The sequence below is a fragment of the Triturus cristatus genome, chromosome 6, assembly GCF_964204655.1.
Source record: "Triturus cristatus chromosome 6, aTriCri1.1, whole genome shotgun sequence".
NCBI lineage: Eukaryota > Metazoa > Chordata > Amphibia > Caudata > Salamandridae > Triturus > Triturus cristatus.
In genome coordinates, this window is record NC_140589.1 from 1,160,307,669 (window position 1) to 1,160,329,130 (window position 21,462).

Consider the following 21,462-nt stretch of genomic DNA (forward strand, 5'->3'; position numbering starts at 1 on the left):
CCCAGACCTTCCCACCGCCCATCGGCGCATGCCCGCCCATGCACACCCAGGCCGCACTGCTCACCTTCTGCCACCAGCGTGCAGACAGTAGGTCCCACCACATGCCGCTGCAGGCCACAAGTTCGGGCCTGCGGACACTAACCTGCTCCGTAGGCCACCAGGTCTCACATTTGGTGCTGGGTCTTGATTACTCCATGGCAGAAGACATACCAGGGCACCCGTCCTCATCGCAGTCTCTTCACCCGCTCAGCCCAATAGGTGCCACCAACCCTGTGATCCCATAAGCGATGCCACGTGGCGGTAGGCCAGCGCTGCCCGCTGGCTTTGGCCTACACTGCGGTCCAGCAGGGCACACAAAACTTCAGCTGTCTGGACCTCTGGGACGGGGCATCATCTCAGGCTGCACATCCGCTCAGCAACTCAAGGTGCCCCTAACTCAGTGCACCCATAGTTACCGTCCCGTGACGGGGTGCCTGTGCCGGCCGCAATGCTCCAGGTGCCACTAACCAAGTGCAACCCCAGTCAGCGCCACATGGCAGCAGGCCTGTGATGGCCACAAGGCCTCAGGTCCCACTAACCCAGTGCAAGCCCAGTCAGCGCCACGTGGTGGCAAGGCCTCTGGTGCCACTAACCTTGTGCGCAACAACTCATGGGCCCTTTATGATTGAGAACTGTGAAGCATCCGTCATCCAGTCAACACCGGCAGAGCGGAATGTGACGTTGTCAACCCCTCATGTTGGCGGAGTCACATGGCCTGTGACGCATATGCTGGATGGGTGTGGTGTGCATGCAAACCTGCCCTCAGGGGGTGGCTGTGACATGCTGACAACTAGACCAGAGGCCTGCACACCATCAGCGAGTACGCTTGCGATGGGTAGCAATGAGGGCCCCCCCTCGGAGTGTTAGCGGAGTGGTCTGGCCTGCTGTTCGCCGGACCAGCACAGGGCTTGCAACAATGACTCGTGGGATCTGGGCATGGTTCAGTCCATGTCCGCACATGGAAGTGACTGATGCATGTGTCCTTGTTGTAGTGTTCACAGGACCCGGTACACAATATGCAGTGTAGCGCCCTCTAACTGGCATCCCACAGGATGAGCATCATTGACACAAGGGACATCACTGTACCTACATTCACCCACACATTCATACATGGATGATGAATGACATAACACAGCAGTGCGTCACTGGATGTTTATTGCACATCCAGTGCAGTGCTGCTGCTGGAGCGGTACAGGGCAATGCCGAGCACACTACACATTATGGGCCCGTGGAGGGCCAGCCAGAGTCCATCAGGGGATGACAAGTACTACAGAAGAGGTAGGGTACAGTCCTCAGTCTGGTAGCCATGTCATTGGTCATCAAACAGGATATGGCAGTCCATGTTGCTGTCCAAGGTGAGTGCACCGGTGTGTATCGGGGTGAGTGGTAGGTCATGGGGCCATATGCGGCACCAAGCAGGAACAGGCCAGGTGGCAGAAATGAATGCTAGTGCCTCCTGATCCCAAACCCATCCATGTCCTTGTCCCCGGATGTTTGCTCTGCCTCACCTGTGGGTGTTGCAGTACCGACTGGGGCAGTGTGTGCCACTGACACATCAGGGGCCGGAGGAGGGTTGTCGGCTGCACTGTGTGGCAGTGACACATCAGGTATCGGAGTGGATACACCTGCCACACTGTGGGGCACTGACACACCAGGGGGTGGAGATGTGGATGGTGTGGGGTCAGCAGCATTCATCAGCGCCACGCCTTTTGGCAGCAATGCTATGATAATGGTCTGCAGGGCATGGTAGATCCCAGCTACATTTTGCTGTTGTACAGCAGTGGCTGCCATCCTTTCCGCCTCCATCTGCACCATGTCCTCCATGAGCCTCCGCATGTGTGCCAGCTCACAGCTGCAATCACTGGAGCCCCTCTGAGAGGACAGGTGTTCTTCTCTCCATGTCAGGACTCCAGCGATGTCAGTCAGGGCTCATTGGAGGCCATGTAGCGGGTCTAGACACCCATGGATGGCATCCAGTTTGGTAGCCATGAGGTCGAACCCCACCCGCACCTGCTCAGCCGTCTCCCTCTGGGCCTCCAGCACAGGGCGTTGGAAGGCCATGTGTTGTTCCTGGGGGTCTTGGGAGACTGGCTGGCCGTGGGTGCCTCCTGCTGGGTTGTTTGGGTGGTGGGTGGGGTCTCCTCGATGCAGCTGGTCAGCCCTGATCCTGGAGGTGAGTCGCAGATTATGTCAATGATGTCTAGGAGGGCTTGGGTGTCGATGCTGGGGTTGTCCTCCTCGTCATCAGTGAAGAGAGGCTGGGACTGCTCTGCAGGGGGCGTTAACGGTGGCCCTGCAATGTGAAGGGGAGATGGTGTATTGCAATCGGTCCACATGTATGTAGCCGCATGGTACATGGTGACATTCAGACAGCATGGCATTGTACATTGTGACAGTCTGTGGATCTGGGCGATGACCCAGAGTCATTGAGGGTGTGCACTGTGCTCTGCTTGATTGTGCATGGGTGCCATTGTGGCAATCTCCACCCATCCCCCCAGTACCTGGTGGTCACTCACCCTGTTGCGGTTGTGTTGTGTCCTGTCGAACAGTGCCCGGTCCCCCGACTCCGGCAACAGTATCCACACTGATGACTGTCGACACCAGCTCCTCCATGTCATCCAGCTCGAGCTGTGGTGCTGGACCCCCACCTCCAGTCTGCATTGCTGCCTTCTGGTTGGCTGTGAGTTTCTCCTTGGTCTTCCGCTTGATGTCATCCCATCGCCTCTTGACCTCGTCCATTGTCCTCTTGTGCTCTTCGACAGCATTCACCTTGTCCACGATGTCCCGCCATATTCCAGTTTTGGTGCCCAATGACACGTTGGAGGTGACGAACAGTTGTTGATGGTTTTCCATTACCTCCGTGACTATGATCCTGTTCACCTGCGGACTGAACTTCGTCTTCCTCTTCTTGTCCTTGCCCTTCCCTGTCCCCAATGTCCCGGGATGGTCGTCCGGGGTGCTTGTGGGTTTGCGCTCGTCCTCTGAGCCTACTCCGGCTGCCTCCATGGTGCTTGGGTGTTGGTCAGTTTGTGTTTGAGTGTTTTTTTCTACTTTTATGGTGATTTTTCTCACCGGCCAGGTGTGTGTTTTTTGGTGTTGTGGTTTGTGTTTTTATCTCCATCGAGGTGGTTGTATCGCCGACATCGCCTTGGTGTGAATTCCACGTTGACACGGGGTTATTTTCCCACGATGGGCTGCGATGTTGAGAGTTGCGGTAAGCTACTCTTGCGGTAGTTATCACACGTTCTTGTGAATATACCCCGTAGTCTTTCATATCTTAATCTTTCATATTTGTCCTCAATTTCAAATCAATATCGCGTTACATGTAAACAATCACTTATGAACTGTCACCTTTTATAGTTTCTTCAGCAGTTGCTCTGTCTCAAATATTTGACATTGAAACGATCAAATAAATGTATTCTGAAGCAAACATTCATTTGGTTGTTGTCTGCAAAGCACCAGAACCGGACACCCACATATTTGTTTTTTACATAGCAGGTGGGATTCAGCTCAGATGAGACTGCTTGAACTAATTAATAATTTTTTATTTGAGTTAAAAGATTTTCAATAGGAAAATGATATTGAAAATAATATGAAATTGCAACTTATGCAGGTAATACTGTTAGCATTTAAGTACATCGAAAAAATAATGCAAATCGTAAAATGTAGGCGTATGGGCAAGGGAGAGCCATGCAAAGTTTAAGAGAATGAATTCTAAAAAAAGAAAAGAAGACAAAAGAAGAAGAGAGAAAGAGAAATATGCTTGAGGTATCTATAACATTGAGATGTTGATCCACAGTGAGACTTTAGTATATTAAAACTATGTTTAAATACGAGCGATTGATTGTATTGATTGTATTTTGCAATTTCTGCCAATTGGCTAATTCTTTAAGTTCTGCGATCGTGCAGTATATGTTCGTTTTGTGTGTTGGTAATTATGAGATAGTTTGGCTTGCCACAATAATTCTGCAATAGATTTGATTTGTTTTTACTTGTCAGATGAATCATTCGCTGTTCTCTAACAAGTTCTCATCTAGTTAGCATTTGTGTATTTTTCACTTCGATTTTATTCAAGGATGATACTTTATGGGCAAGTTCACTTCTTAGTGTCTTCTCTTGAGCAGCTGGTGTCTTCATCGTCAGGGAGGATCTGATCATGTTTTTCTTTTCATGCCCTCTTTAATATTCCAGTACTTATAAGTCAATTTGTGCTGCTAAGACGGTACAGCAGGGGCTGGACTCCATTTGATGTGCATGTTAGTATCTTGTCGTCCCCTTTGGTTATTTCTTAATTTGAACCTGCACTCCTCACATGCATTTGAGTACTACAAAATGTGTTTTTTCTTTTCCACATTTAGAATCCCAGATTGAGATTGTGCTACTGTGATCTAGGACTCTGTATGCTCAATTTCTCTCATAATAGTGAAGTCAGGAGCTGTTCTCTTTTGTTTGCTACAGAAGTCCCAGGGATCCGCTGGACTATCTTTATTTGAAGTGGACTGTAAGCATTTCAGTTTTTGCCTGCTTTCCTTCAAGTACCGATGGCTCAGACTTGAGGGCATATTTATCAAAGAATTGCGTTGGCCTTGGACCACGCAATGGGGTGCAAGAGCGACACAACTCTTAAGTTAGATTTACCAAGCCATGCAAGGCCACCTTTCATAACCTTGTGTATTTTGATGAATTTGGAGCAAGTTGCTGCGCTGCATTACTCTGCCCCAGGAAGGCATTCATTGGGTGGAGCATAGGTTTTCACATGCACCACCCATGGATTTTGGCCCATTTCCAGATTTACCATCACTGGTAGACCTGGAAGTGAGCCAAAATGCTACTCCTCCCCAGGTGAGCCATAACAAGGAGAAATATCTTTATTTCTCCATTTTGCTTCCTCTTTTTATGTGTGCTGCATTGTGCAGCACACATAGAAAGAGGAAAATGCCTCTTCTGCACTAAAAAATCCTGCTTACAAAGCAGGCATCCTTGCACCATGGTGCAAGGGTCCCTGTGTTGGCGCTAGGCAGCATATTGTGCTCCAGCGCAGGGAAAAGATAGGTATGATGTTAGATACGGCACATTCCTACCCTATCTCTATCACGTAGGGCAGTGCAGCAAGGTGACTTTTGTATAAATATGCCCCTTGGTTCCCAGTCCACTAATTCTCAGAAGATACAGGCGTTCTGAATTTTCATATTATGATAGACAGTAATTGTATCTCTCTTTCTTGTTGCAACACTCATTCGAAGAAAGACTTTACTGTTGATTAATTAAAATCATTAAAAACAGGAAGAATTTAAACAACTTTGGGGACCTACTTATTACCTCTGTGAATCTTTACGAGTATGCTCTAGCATTGTCCTCAACTGTGATATTTTTGTTTTTGATCTTCAGGAAGTTGCGTTTTGCTTACATATTCACAAGGTTGGTTTACTTTGAGCATTACGGTTGGTAAAAAATTTGTGAATGGCTTCTTCTTGGCTTAATTTGTCTTTGGTCACAGCCAGTTGAGACTGGTGTGGTCTATCCCCATTGAACAAGGGCTGTAACTAGGAATCAGAATCAGATGGTAATGACTGGCAAACATTCGGGTAAGCGTCTTTACCCAGAAACTTTGCTCAATGTAGCTATCCCCTCTGACCCTTTCACCCTTCATGTCTAGTAGACGGGCTTTGATCTCCACTGAGGAGTCTTTCAAAGTCCGCTTGAGAGGTCGAAGAGACAAGGTTGGAGAAGAGGTTTTAATTTTTTTTTGCAAAGGTATTTATGTATCTGTGTGAGGAAGAAGTCAAACAGTGCCTCTGTCTCTTAAAGTAAGAGGGCCCGATTCACAGAACTAACTTAAGACAAAATCCTAAACTTACTACCATTTTGGTATTCACAGAAGGCACTTACTCATTTTGGTATTCACAGAAGGCACTTACTCATTTCGGTATTCACAGAAGTTAGGAGTCCTAAGTTTAGGACTCCTAAATGCCTTCTGTGAATACCGAAAGTCTTAAAATTAGGATTTTTCTCAGTTTAGTAGTAGTATAGTTAGGACTCCTAACTTTAGAACTCCTAAATGCCTTCTGTGAATACCGAAAGTCTTAAAATTAGGATTTTTCTCAATTTAGTAGTCCTAAGTTTAGACTTAGGACTACTAAATTGAGAAAAATCCTAATTTTAAGACTTTCGGTATTCACAGAAGGCATTTAGGAGTCCTAAAGTTAGGAGTCCTAATTATACTACTACTAAACTGAGAAAAATCCTAATTTTAAGACTTTCGGTATTCACAGAAGGCATTTAGGAGTCCTAAAGTTAGGACTCCTAACTTCTGTGAATACCGAAATGAGTAAGTGCCTTCTGTGAATACCAAAATGAGTAAGTGCCTTCTGTGAATACCAAAATGGTAGTAAGTTTAGGATTTTGTCTTAAGTTAGTTCTGTGAATCGGGCCCCCTCACTTTATAGAACTCAGAGTAATGGCTACTACCTGTCAAAAAGACTCCTTAGACACTTACACCTCTTCTTCCTGGTCTTGTCCTGGTTTTTCTACATCATTAATGCAGTAACTGGAAATACCCCTCACATGTTAGAATATTGTATCGAGAAATATTGTCCGACCTAAATACTGCGTATTATTTATCGTTCACGAAAATATTGCCCCATCGGCTGTAGGTTATTAACTCAACTTGGGTGACTTTTTGCACATTATATTTAGGACACAATATTTATGTCAGTCAACAAACAGGTAGAAAATTGGTAGAGGTTTTGAGGAGCTTTAGCTTGCCTTAGAAGATTAGTAAATCTAAAGATACTGCTAATCCACTGCACTGAGAGTAACCCCGCCTACTACCATTTTGTAAAATGAACAAAATTGCACCTATACGGTGTTCTGAAGTCTTTATGTACTTTGCCTTTCTGATGTTGTATCCCTGGCCCCATGCGATCTTTCCTGACGGGGTATTCTTATTGTTTAGGTAATGATTCATTCCCTGCAGGCAGTGTTCTGTGAAAGTGTAGGCAGAAAAGTATTTACATTTATCTATAGAATTTCAGCACAATGGAATAATAATAAAGAACCTTTGCTTTTTTTCTTCTGAAGAGTGTAAAAAGCTGAAATAACAAAAAGGAACGTTTTTGCTAATGTTATGTAGTTGAGCTGAGATGCAGGACGTGGGGTGTTGATTGGAAGGATTGATTGTTGCTCAGAATGCAGCAAATAACACTCTGAATTCAGGTAGTTATTTTCATCACATTTGCACCACTTCGATAGAGTCTGAATAGGTGTTACCCCTCACTTTACCTCATGAGGTCTATTCAAAGAAACCGAAAAACACAAAGAGCCACTGTGAAAGCACAGACTGAGATATTCAGAACTGGAAAGTCTACATTCTTCAGTTTAAAAAGTAAAAAGCAGATTCTTTTTCACATTTTTCTTCAGAGGGACATATTGAAAAATCATATCTCTTTTGAATAAACTACTCAAGTTAGTTTTGGCACCTATTTTTCGTATCCTATTACTATTAGACATCTGTACAATAAACCCAAATGCTGATTCAAGTAAGCCACTTGCTTTTGGACAAAATATATTTTTATTTTTATTTTACAATAGCCACTCAGGAACTAGAGTAGTACATGAGTGCATTACATTCCAGCAATATATGGAATGGTAACTTAAGCAGCAAATATTACAAGGCAAAGACCCTAAGAGGTACTGATAGCTGACAAAATAGAGTAGAGTGTCTGTTGAAGACTAGGGCAGGCAGTATTTCTGCTTTAGATTAGGTGTCCAATTTAAATGTTGACAGTAAACATACTTCGTTGCAATGCTGAAAGAATGTGCTTACTGCCAACATTATGGTCCATCCACTGAATTTAATAATTGGCCGACCATAGTTTGACCACAACAGGACTAATCGATCTCCTGCGTGGTCAAACTGCTCTGACAGCCCAGCGATTTAAAGACGTTGCCAGAGGATTGACTATATGTCCATCCATCCATCCAATTTTGACCAGTCACCGACATGCAAAGCCCTGGTGGTAAGGGGAAGTAAAAAAACAACAAATGCCTCCCTCACCATGGGAGATGACTCCCATGGGAGGGGGAATTTTTTTCTATTAAAATCAAAAAAATCAAAATGAGAATCCAGCTTCGGGATTTCCTTCTTTGAAAAAAAAAACTGTTTGGTGCAGGGTTTTGTCATGTTGAGGAAGCTGTGCATCAATCTACTAAAAGCATTGACAAAAACCAACATGACAGCAGTTCCTGGCAATGCGTTAAGAAAAAAACACCAGCTTGGAGGTCATTTCATGATTTGGCGGGTGGATGTGCAGTCAAGGTGTTAGAGTAAATTATTCCTCAGCCCTGACTGCAATACCTCCATGTGCCAAAATATAAATCAGGCCCAAAGTGTAAAATGTGATGAGTAGTCATATGTTCCTGTGTTTAGTTTGACCCTTTGATGCACTGGCACCATCAATTGCTTATATCTGGCTACACATTCAGCCAGATTCACTCTGGTAACATTGACCTTTGATTCACTGAAACTATTAAGTAAGTTTACTACTTTTTGGCTATTCACAGAAGGAAATTTTCCACACGAATGTTCATCGAGGTAAGCCTGGTACAAATTATTTTACTGGACGACAAACAACCCATATGAAAAAACACCACACTATCAAGTGGGAGGAGCACTTTAAAACATTGCTGAACATGGTGGTGGTGTTGAAATATCAGCTACAACAAGTCAAATCACAGTGGAAGGTGATGATGAGGAAGAAGAGGGTGGCATCTTCACGCAAAGCAGCACTGTCCCCAGCAGTGCGCCAGCAGATTTACCCACCTCTGTAACTTCACATTGGCACAAGATTCGGAGTGAGATGGAGAAACCACAGCTTACAGTGACCACCCTACCACGACACACATTGAGTCTACCACCTACTTCTCAAAAGACGCTTGTTTCAGAGGCCCCAGAAAAGAAGAAAATCCAGGCTACAATTACGGGCATGTTTAGGCAGGAGGTGCCCTGAGAGCCACACAATCCAACTGCACATTTGCACAATAGGAAGCTCGCAAAAATGTTAGCGCTGGATATCCTCCCTTTTTCTTTTCTGGAAGGAGTGGGATTCTTAGAATTTGTGGAAGCCATCAGCCCGAAATGGAAGGTAAACAGTTGGACCTATTTTGCCAGATTTGCTGTTCCAGCGCTGCATCACGATGTGTTGCAGTTGATTGGACAAGTTTTGCAGCAAAGTGTTGTTCACATCATCCACCTGACAACAGACATGTGGACCAGTTGTCAGGCATCTGATTACATGTGCATCACTGTAAACTGGATCTCTTTTGTGGGGGTAAAGCAAAAGATAGCTGCAGGTCTTGGGCCTGAAGAAGGTTTTAAGAGTATTCGGCAGTGGCCATTTTTGCCATGGAGAAATCACATAGAACTGTAACATCTTGGAGGAATTTAACAGCAAGGTGCATGAATGGCTGAGACCCTGAGGTCTTAGAATTGGATTTGCTGCCATGAACAATGGCAGTAACATTGTCAAGGCCATGTCAGATGGAGGCTATTTCAGAGCCCTGTGTTTGGCCCATTGAATCAACCTGGTGGTGCAAGAATTCTTCAAAAGAGAACACATAGTCAGCAACATACTAACCACCTGCAGAAGAATCTGCACTCATTTGAGCCATTCTTTTAAAGCCCAGAAGCAGTTGCAGATTATTCAGCATAGTAATAGGGCACCAGTTAAATCTCTGACACAGGAGGTGTCAACACATTGGAATTCGACCTTTTACATGTTGCAACGTCTGTTTGATAAGTAGAAACAGATCAATGATTATGTCATTAAAAGAGGAGGGGATGCAGTTGGGAAAGCTATGACCATTGTTGTGGACAAATGGGGCCTAGCCAAATGCCTGGCACAGATGCTACTCCCTTTTGAGATTTTCACATGGGGATGATAGCAAGGAGGACAGCACGACAAGCCAAGCTTTCCCATTTTTGCATCTCCTACAGGACCAGGTAAAAAGTGTCTGAAAGGTTCGCCCCCATAGGTGTGAATGAAAAACACAGAAGCGCATGCCTGGGTTGAGACCTTATACTTTGCTTGGCTTGTAATAAAAGGTTGCAATATGAGTACATCTGTGCCAAACTACTTGATCTACTGATTCTACCCACTTTCACTCTTCTTTTTGAAGGATGTTTTAAAACACAAGAGGTGGATTGTAGAGCAAGCCAGAGACTTTGAAGAAGAACGGCTGGGACTTAGAGTCCCACCCTGCAGTTCTGGGGTGCCCCTTCAACTTCCAGAGAGGGCAGTCTTGTCTTGCAGCAGCCAACAAGACCATCAACTAGAACACAGACAACAACAGCAACATAAGGACCAGACCCAACCTCTACATTGCATTGGTTTCAATTGGCCGGGCTTAAGTCCAGCTAAGAGGCGAAGGAAAAACAGGTTGAGCAAATGGCAGCACCAATGACCATCCATGGGATGTTCCAGGAGTATCTGGATGATCCAAAAGAGGTCTATGTGAATCAAAATCCATTCATCTATTGGTATGGGAAGATGCACTAATGGCCGGAGCTCAGCACGCTGGCAATAAAGTATCTGGCTTGTCTATTCACCAGTGGGTCTGCTGAACATGTGTTCAGTGCAGCTGGTGCGGTTGTTACAATGACAAGCACCAGTCTCTCGCCTCAAAACATGGAGAGATTGGCTATGATCAAAATTTACCAACATGTTATACCACGCAATTAAACCATTCCTGAAACAGCAGCACAGGAGGAGGAGCAGGGAGGGTGATTGGTCCAAAATTGAATCAAATATATTAGCTGACCTCCTTCTGGGTGAACCCCACCTGAGTTTGAGAACAAACTCTACTTCCTGGACTAAATATACCCGTACCCTATAGAACTTTTAAATTGTTTCTCATTGAACTTGAGGAAGCTGTGCATCAATCTACAAAAATCATTGACAAAAACATGATGCAAAAACTAAAAAAGTAGCTAGAGGAACATTATTATTTTTGTGTCATATTTATGCTGCCCCACCTTTTTTTTAATCACATGTATTGCCGGATTGCAGTTGGACCAGTGTGCATTAAAGAGGCCTCCACAATTCCTTTATGACATTGGGGACACCTGTATTGTCCACTCCTAAGATCCTTCTGTTTATTTTCATCATCTAAGATGGCTGCCACAGACAATCGTTTTATATACAAGACTGCCAAATGCAATCTGTTGCTTGCAATAAATTAAAGGGGAGATAGTGCACATACCACCGTGCTTGGATTGGAACAGGTAACCATTGCGTCAATAAGTGATCAGATTATCGAGTGACTGTGAGGGATGATTGATGTGGAGGCTAACAGTGAGGGAGGGTGTGTTGAACTGTAATACAGGAAATTTCTTGAGATGATTATTGATTTCCAATGTTTGGGGCCTAAGTGATGGGCGAATATTTTTTCCCTGGAGGTGATCCACCCTTTCACATTTAGCCAGATTTAATTGCAGGGTCCTCTTCTTTTTTCTGGTTCTTCAGAGACCAGAACACTCACTTTAGTTAACAAACAAAAACCTATACAAAATATTGCAATTATGTTTCTCTACTAGTTTTTCAACAGCAGTGCACTACATGTCTATCTTGCTTGGGTCATGATGATGACTGGTCTGGGATGGAATTAATGGGAGTCAGGTCTCAGGAGGAGAATGGAAGAACTCAGGGAGTCAGCCGGGGGACTACCTCATGATTAGCTATAAGCAAGACGTTATTGACTTCAATAGAATACTAAACCAAGACTCTCAGGCCTAATACTCAGCTATGTGGAATAGAGAGAAGTGTGTTTGTGAAAAGCTGTTGTGTGTGTGTGTGTGTATGTTGGACTTGTGGCAAAAGTGAAACTCTGAAAACCCCTCTTATTTCCCCTCTGCTCTGAGTCTTTCTTTCTCCATGACTCTAATATAGTTTCTCTTTTACAATCTGCAGGCCTTCTTCTAGCTTCCTGCACAAATGAAAGGTGGAAGCTGAGCTCAGCAACACTCCTGCTTACCTACCGGACAGTATAGACAGGCACCAAAGAGGGGAAATTCCCGTGGAGAATGTAGATGCACCACCTAATTTTGAAATACAGTAATATTTTTATTTTACCAATCATATTCGGAGAACTTGGTGGGTGGGTTCACTACTCAACCTAGAAGACAGAACATTTAGATATCTGATAACTTGGGTCTCGGGGCAGAAGAACTGTTTGAAATGCATTTTTCTGTACTCTGTCATACTCATTCCTTTGTTTCCTTCCACAACAGATTCAAGGCAATTGATGTGCTGCTGCTCATTGCCCAGATGAATGTTGTCCTTGTGTAGTGTTTGTCTTTGTGAAACCTTTCCTCAAATACCCCTTCCCATCCATTCATCAAACCTCTAACCTTCTTCCCCCAGGCTGTGTGATTTATTGAGGTGTGCTTAATTTACACCATCAATGGATAATACACACGGTGAGGCAGATGTGATTAAAGCAACACCAACTTACTGCAGGATCTTCTAAGCAACATTCCACACTGGACCCATTTACCCAATAATACGTGAATATTGATCCATATTTTATAGAATGAAGAACATCAGTTGTCAGCATCATCATTCAGGCCTTGTAGTGCGTAACAGTAAATGCCTAACCTAAGCATGTCAGCTCGACTTTGAGTCAATTGTTTATAACTCAAGGATTTTGCAAATAATACTACTAGCTCCCCATTAGCCAAAACTTACTAGTATTGCTATTTTTTGTGATTTAGCATTTTCATGGTGTCATCATGTAATACGCAGGTGTCAATTCTTTGTAAATCTTTGATAAAATATAAACCACTAATGCAGTCTTTTTATTTCCATTTAGTTGCTTAAGATGGATAATCGATCATTCAGATTAATCCTGCAGTTAGAGCTCAACTGGTTGGCACTCGAAGAGGGACCTCACTTGTGAAGTTTTGATGCCTTCCCAGTTATTGCTTCATCTACATTCAGGTAAGACACCTAGAATGGATGAAGCTGATCTATTTAGCATAGTAAATAAGTAAATAACTGCTACTTTTGTTTATCTAGGATGGTGTAGACAATATAGGTCATGATGCCAGTATTCCCCCTAATGGTCAAGGTAGTCAGAGAAGTATAACTCTATAACTAAGCACTATACTCTGTCTTACAATCACATAAACAGGCTGTGTAAAACTAGCTGAAGGCAGAAGTGCAAAGTAAAAGTAAACCAAACTACTCCAGGCATAAATTTAGAATAAATAAAATAGTTTCCCCTTTTATTTTTTTTTACAAAGAAGACCCCCTTCTCCAACAATACAACATGCCGGCCATCTCCTCAAACAAAACTGACCCAAGCTCCAAAGCTCCAAAGTCCCAAAAATCAAAATGTCCAAGGAAAGTCACTCCGTCCTAACTCTCTTCCCACCCTCTCAACTTAGCCCAAACAAACAAGTTCCTCCCATCACAACAACATTTTTGAAAGAGGTAGAAGAGGGCATTATGTTTGTAGGCTGATCCAGAGTCTGCTCCATCATGGTGAGACGGCCCTCGATGGTGTCCAGCCGCTGCAGGATGCAACGCAGCAATGGCCTGTTGTCAGTGTGGATAGGGGTGGCAGCAGTTATCTGTTGGTGGCAATGGGATGGCCAGGAGGCTGGAGGATGACAGGGACCAGCTGCACTTGGGCTCGGCAGAGGTATGTTAGTTTCCTCATCCTTCTTTGCCAAGACTACCAGCTGCCGGTAATGTTGATGGATACGCTCCAGCATTTGCTGCAGCAAATGGCCCACTGTTTCCTGCCTATTAGGTGGTCCAGCAGGAGGAGCTATATTGAGATAAACAAAAAGACAAATTGTAAAGAATGCTATGTGCAATTTATTTTTTTTAATTGCTGGGTGGCACAGTAACAGTACGTGGTTGGTCCCTTAGGGCCATTAGAATTTGATGTGATTATGATTAGGAGAGTCGCAAGGCCAATTGTATGTTTTACCCCCACATGCCTTGCATAAAAAAGCACTGATTGTGCTACAGAAAAGTATTAAAAGGTAGAATAATACAAGATGAAAAAAACTGTGATTTGATAATTGTTTTCTTCTAAAGGTTTTTCAAGTAACTATAAGCAGGCCCCTTGATTTGAAAAATAAATGACTTCTCATTAATGAGCAAGGCACTATACACTATAAAGAGTACAAGTTGTGTGCTGTGCTAAAATAATAAAGCCATCTTCATTGCTAGCTAGCGTGTCGGGTAGTTTGCTACTGTGTGCAGCTGGGGCAGCTGTAGTTGACAATTATCTATTTTTAATTCCAATTTTTCTGCTCTTCTCCAAATACATTTCCCTTTCTACCCTGACTCAAAAGAGGCAGATGAATAAAGATAAGATACTACATCAATCAATCAATCAAGACATTTTTTAAGCGCGCTACTCACCCGTGAGGGTCGCAAGTGGCTGGGGGGGTGCTGCTACTGCTCGAACAGCCAGGTCTTGAGTAGCCTCCTGAAGGTTAGTAGTTCTTTGGTCTGCCTTAGGAGGATGGGGAGGGTGTTCCAGGACTTGGCGGTGAGGTAGGAGAATGACCTGTCGCCGGTGGTCGTTCTCCTGATGTGGGGGACGGTGGCGAGGGTGAGGTCGGCGGAGCGGAGCTGGCAGTTCGGTGTGTAGAAGGTGAGTTGTTTGTTGAGGTATGCTGGACCGGTGTTGTGGAGGGCTTTGTGTGCGTGGGTGAGGAGCTTGAAGGTGATCCTCTTGTTGACGGGAAACCAGTGCAGGTCTCTAAGGTGGGGTGTGATATGGCTGTGGCGAGGGATGTTGAGGATCAGGCGGGCAGAGGTGTTCTGTATGCGTTGCAGTCGTTTCAGCAGTTTGTCCGAGGGCGTTTCCGTAGTCCAGTCTGCTGCTGACGAGGGCCTGGGTGACTAGTGTCGGTGGGGATCCACTTGTAGATCTTTCGGAGCATGCGGAGGGTGTTGAAACAGGAGGACGGAATGGTGTAGACTTGCTTGGTCATGGAGAGTGTAAAGTCGAGGATGAATCCCAGGTTGCGTGCGTGGTCGGTGGGTGTAGGAGCTGCTCCCAGGGCGGTCGGCCACCAGGAGTTGTCCCAGGCCGAAGGCATGGGGCCGAGGATGAGGACCTCCGTCTTGTCCAAGTTCAGCTTCAGACGGCTGTTCTTCATTCATTCGGCGACGGCTTTCATACCTTCTAGGTTGGTTTTGGCGGTGGTGGGGTCCAGTTGTGTGTTGCCAGCGTAGGAGATGATGTTGAGGTCGTGCAGTCTGGTGACGTGGGCGAGTGGGGCCATGTATATGTTGAACAGCGTCGGGCTGAGGGAGGATCCTTGGGGTACGCCGCAGATGATCTTGGTGGCTTCGGCTAGGAAGGGAGGGAGGCAGACGCTCTGTGTTCTGCCGTAGAGCAAGGAGGTCGTCCAGTCCAGTACTTTGCCTCGGATTCCTGCGTCATGGAGGCGGGTGCGTAGGGTGCGGTGACAGACGGTGTCGAAGGAGGCTGACAGGTTTAGAAGGATGAGTGCCGCAGTCTCGCCGTTGTCCAGCAGGGCCCTGATGTCATCAGTGGCAGCGATGAGGGCAGTTTCGGTGCTGTAGTTGCTGCGGAACCCGGAGTGGGACGGGTCCAGGATGTTGTTCTCCTCGAGGTAGCGGGTCAGCTGTTTGTTGACAGTTTTCTCGATGACCTTCGCCGGGAACAGGAGCAGGGAGATGGACCGGAAGTTTTGAGGTCCTTGGGGTCTGCTTTGGTCTTCTTGAGCAGGTCGTTGATCTCGGCATGCTTCCACTTCTCTGGGAAGGTCGCGGTCTCGAACAAGATGTTGATGGCTTTGCGGAGGTGGGGTGAGATGGTGGTGCTGGCTTTGTTGAAGATGTGGTGGGGGCACGGGTCTGACGGGGAGCCGGAGTGGATGGTGCTCATGATTTTGATGTTGTCGTCGTCGTTGATGTTGGTCCTGGTGAGGAGGGGGTCGCCATGGGCAGTGGCCATGGAGTCTGAGATGTCGAGGGCTGTTGTGGCAGCCCTTGTTGTCGAAGCTGTTGTGGATGTCTGCAATTTTGCAGTGGAAGAAGGAGGCCAGGGAGTCGCACAGGTCTTCTGAAGGTTGGATGTCGTTGGTGCTGGCACTGGGGTTGGAGAGTTCCTTCACAATGTTGAAGAGCTCTTTGCTGTTGTGTGCGTTGTTGTCAAGGCGGTCTTTAAAGGAGGTATTTTTGGCGGATCTGATGAGGTGATGATGTTGGCGTATGGCGTTCTCGTGGGCTGCTTGGTTCTCTGGTGTTTGTTCGTGGCACCATTTCTTCTCCAGCTTTTGGCAGTTTTGCTTGAAGGTCTGGAGGTCCGCGGTGAACCATCCGGCAGTCTTGTTGGTGCGGCTGTTGGAGGGATTCTTGATCGGGGCGAGGGTGTTGGTGCAGTCTTCTATCCAGCGTCTGAGGTTGCTGGCGGTGGCGTCGGGGTCGGTGGGGTCTGTGGGTGGGCTACAGGCGAGGGTGGTGTGTAGCTGGTCTTCGGTGATTTTGCTCCAGCAGCGGCGGGGGTGGTGCGTGGTGGGCTTCTCGAAGGTGAAGTGGACGCAGCGATGATCGGTCCAGTGGAGTTCGTGGTGTGGCTGAAGGAGACATGGGGGCTTGCGGAGAAGATGGGATCAAGCATGTGTCCAGCGAAGTGGGTGGGAGTCATGACGAGCTGTTGGAGTCCGATGTTGGCGAGGTTGTTGAGCAGGGTGGTGGAGTTGTTTTCGTTGTTTTTCTCGAGGTGGAAGTTTAAGACCCCGAGAACGATGTAGTCCGTGGATGCAAGAGCGTGCGTGCTGAAGAAGTCAGCGATGGAGTCGCTGAACTGTGGCCGGGGTCCGGGAGGCCTGTAGATCAGAGTTCCTCTGAGGGTGGTGTTGCGATCAGTGTGGATCTGGAAGTGCAGGTGTTCGGCGGTGTTGAGGGTGTCATCGGAGTTGGTTGAGACCTTGAGGGTGGACTTGTGGATGATGGCGATTCCACCTCATACTCCGTTGGTGCGGTCTCTGCGGGTGATCTTGTAGCCTTCCGGTATGGCTATGGCGATGTCGGGTGCAGAGGAGTCATTCATCCAGGTCTCAGTCAGGAAAGAGATGTCTGGGGAGGATATGTCGAGCAGGTCCCAGAGTTCGATGGCATGTTTGCATGCAGAGCGGGTGTTCAGGAGTATGCATCTGACGTGGTTGCGTCCTTTCCTGGTGGGTGGATTGGCGGATCTGTTGCTGGTGAAGCTGCAGTTCCGGCAGGAGAAGGGTCCTTGGGTGCGCTTTGGGGCGGCCTGGAAGCAGGAGTGTGTTTGACCGGTGTTGAGTGTGTGGAGGGTGCTGGCATTGTAGCGGAGTCGGGCGTCATGGCGTTTTTGCGGGGTCCAGGGGTTCTAGCGCTGGGTGCGGTCCAGGCACGGACGGGCGCAGACGGGCTTGCCTTAGGCACGCCTTCGGCGCGCCAGCGGCACGGCCGCACAGCAGCCGCCATAAGAAGGGGAGGTGGGAGGGAGGAGCAGCTGGGAGGAGGGAGTGGACAAGTGGGCGTGCGGGGCTGCAGGGGACACAGCGGCGGGAAAGACGGGGGCAGGAGCGGCAAAGGACCAGAAGGCAAAAAGGGCACAGAGTACAGGGGGAATAAGGAAGAAAATGAGCAGTTAAACAAATGGGCAATACAGGTCCAAAAACAAAGGGCACAGAATACAAAGGGGAAGGAGGAGAGAAAATGGGCAGATAAACAAATGGGCAATACAGGTACAAAAACAAAGGGCACAGTATGCAACGGGGAAGGAGGAAAGAAAACGGTCAGATAAACAAATGGGCAATACAGGTACAAAACAACCTAATAAGCAGAAGCAATACAATTACAAGAAACAAACAGTTAACCAAATAAGGCAAACCTACGGCTTACCACTGGCCACCAGGGATGAGGCGCAGGTGGTAGCCTGCGGGTGGAGGCAGGCCTCAGACAGCAACGGCGGCTGGGTTCAGGGCACAGTCGCACAGGTGGTGCTGTGCGGCGTGGAGAGCGACCTGCCTAAGGAAGGGTCAAAGGTCACACACCTCTCACATGAAATGTTGATATTAATATTATCCTGTCTGGTATAACTAGAAGTTTGTAAAAATGAATCGGATGGACTGCACTACAGGGAAAGAACGGGCTATATAGATTGTATTTGACACATTCATCACTGTGTATCCCATATGACAAACTTGACATCAAATCATGCATTTACTCCCACTTTCTCAGTGGCCTCACCCACCACCACATATTATTTCCAACAAATTAATTAGCTGGTCATTAAGCAAGCAAAGGAAACTTGACTTGCTCTACTGCGGGGGAGAGTAGAGGTATTAGACATGTAGGGTAGAGCTTTTTTAATATAGGATAGAGGGGCCACTACACTGATCATCGATTTATCATCTTTGGCTTATTCAGTCACTGAATAATTTGAAAGGGAAAAATCTGAAAAAGTGTAAAATAAATCTGTTATAGGAAACCATTAAATATATTCTGGAATCGCTTCACTTCACATGGGTATAAAATTAAATGTTGCACATGCCAAGAACAGATTTTCCAATTTGGTAGTCTGAGATGGAGGAACTTAGGAAAGAATAAAGGAGTTAAGTACTAAGAGGTGACTGGGTGAAAGAAGGGAAACAGCACACCTTGTGTGTTCAGTTTGCAATGCATTGAAAACATTGTAAATGCCGCATGAACTGAAGCAGACGCACATTGCACAGTTAACCCCTTCGCTGCGGGGGTAATTCCCCCACGGTGCGGGGGGGGTCCAAGGCACTGCTGTGCTTGTGACGAGCTCAGCTCGTCATGACTCACAGTGGAGCTGTGCTCAGACCCCCCCACTGATTAATTCTCCCGCAGGGTGGGGAATTTATCACGCGTGGGCGGGCCGCGGCCATTATGACAAGCTCAGCTCGTCATGAGCACAGCTCCACTGTGACTCATGATGAGCTGAGCTCGTCATGAGCATGGAAGGAGTTAACACTGCTGTCACGAATTGACCCAAACTGCACTTCAGGTGTAGGTGGCAAAAATACAAAGGGTCTGGAGGGGGATAATGTATGATGGGTGGGATACATCTGGCTCATTTAACAAATACAGCGAGTCAAGGGAGTAGAATAAAGAATAAAAAATACTCCCCACTTAGAGCCATAGCTTTGAATGATAACCAAGTAAGCAAAGTAGGTGAGAAGTATGCTCCCCATGAGGAGAGCTGCCTTGCTTATCCATACAAAGAATCCAAATATCATTCACCCTTTTATTCTAATTCGTAGCCACCATGATTAAGATTTGCTTTTTCTCACCCAGACTTTCATCAAAATTTCCAATCCCTTATCCATCCATTTAATAGCCACGCCTTTTTCAAACCATCCTTTTGCCCATCCATCCCTTTACCCACCCATGCACCCTTTCACCCACCCACTCATTCACTCATATACCATTTCATTTCTTTTAAGCTTACGTTCTTTCATATTTCCCTCAAGCCATTATGTGAGTTTTTGCTGAGTTGCAGATAGAAGAGGCCACTATAACGCAACCACGGCTGCAGCTGGTAAAGCAAGAGGGTTCACTTCAAAGTCATCTGTGGATTGGCGACCCACTGGTACTAGCAAGTGAGTATCGCAATTGCCAGAAATTATGTGATTTATCAGTTCCCTTCCCTGTTGCCGCCTCTCCCCCTCCAACTGGCCCATCTCCTCCTGCAGCGGCACTGGAGCCAGCATCACTGGTGTTCTTTGTGGCTAGAATAAAACATTATACATATTTTAGATACCGGATATGCAACCCCAAATACAACTGCAATACAACACTACAGTACAGTTAGCAATGCAGTATGTTCTAAATATCACTCTGGGCATTTGATTGGTTAACAAAGTTAGACATGCCAGGGGCCGAATAATGATCAATGAAAGACATATGATGTTGGTTGGCAAATGCAATGGGAGTGGGACCTCATACACCTTTTCCAGCCATGCTGCACTGTCATGGGAAACTGCTGGTATACTGTAACTATAAATGAACAAGCCAGCAGCACACTACATTGGGGGTCCACGATGACCATGACCACTCTCTTGTGAGTTCAACTGTGTTATACCATGAGCAGGAAAAAGAAAGCCTTCTCAACAAACATACATGGTGAGTTTTATTTATATTACTAGCTTACTTTGGCCTGCAATCTGAATCTTCATCATAGACAGCACCAACATTCCAATACCCTAAGATTCTACCCTAAGGAGTCCACAACAATAATAAAACCCAACATTAGGGAAATAATATTAATAAATATTAGGACTAACTGGTGTCAGCAGAGCCCTCAGCAGCAGTTCTGGTGGTCGGTGCCGGTTAACCAGCTTCTCCTGGACCCTCGACAATATCCCTCTTTATCCCTTGGGTGCTGATGAGAGAATTTAAGAAGATAAAAAAAATAGATTAGTGATTCAGTTAATAATCTCCACAATATTTTTATTACAAGCAAAAACAGTTCCATTGTACTTTTCTAAAACAGATCTTCTATAGTGCTACTAGTTTTGACTCAAGTCTATCGACTATTGCTAAGTTGCACATATTAATCCTGAAATCCTTATTCCAAATTTCCTTAACAAAAACTACATTTGGAACTAATGCATTCCACTGAATGATCTTTGTTTCTATTCCCATTTCTCAACCCCCTTGATGTGTTAGAACAGAAATGCTCATGTTTGCACATTGCCCTATGTAAGTTAGCATTCGCTCCGCCATTTTCTTTTATAGGTGCCATTTTAGGCTGCTCGAAACTCATCTAGTTCAATTCCGAGAAAGGCTCCACTATAAGTTTAGTTTCTTCCATGTAGGACATGTTCCTGTAATGAGTACACTGTTCCTATTAGCGCATACCTTTTTCGCTAGATAGAGGCCGTCTCCCACTTGTCTAGTGGTGGGATCGAATGGAACGACCTTGGAATTTAGATACTTTGTAAACGATAAAAGCGCTGAAACAATTTCTTGTATTTTATTGTTTAGCTGCACCTGCCTGGAAAATTCGTCTCAGGGCGTGTTTAGCCCAGTTATAAAATGTACATAATGTATCTTTATGCTTGTCGATTTCAGTCCCCTCTGCAGCAATCCTAGCGACTTGGCAGACCAGGCTCCGCTCTGAGTGTATATGAATAAATAGTTATTGGTTTGTATTCTCTACTGTCTGACCGACTCTTGATTTGGTATGGAAGGCTGAGATGTGGTCATTAGTGACCTGGGTGACCCTAATCGGGCCACTTCCTTCAGTTGGAACCCGAACAGCGACTCGTTTGGGTGATTGATCCATTCCCTTTCAGCAGACGGTTGGACTGACGGCTCAGGGATCCCTCCCCGAAGACTTTTATTTGCTCGCGGCTGCCCCTTCTGTCCT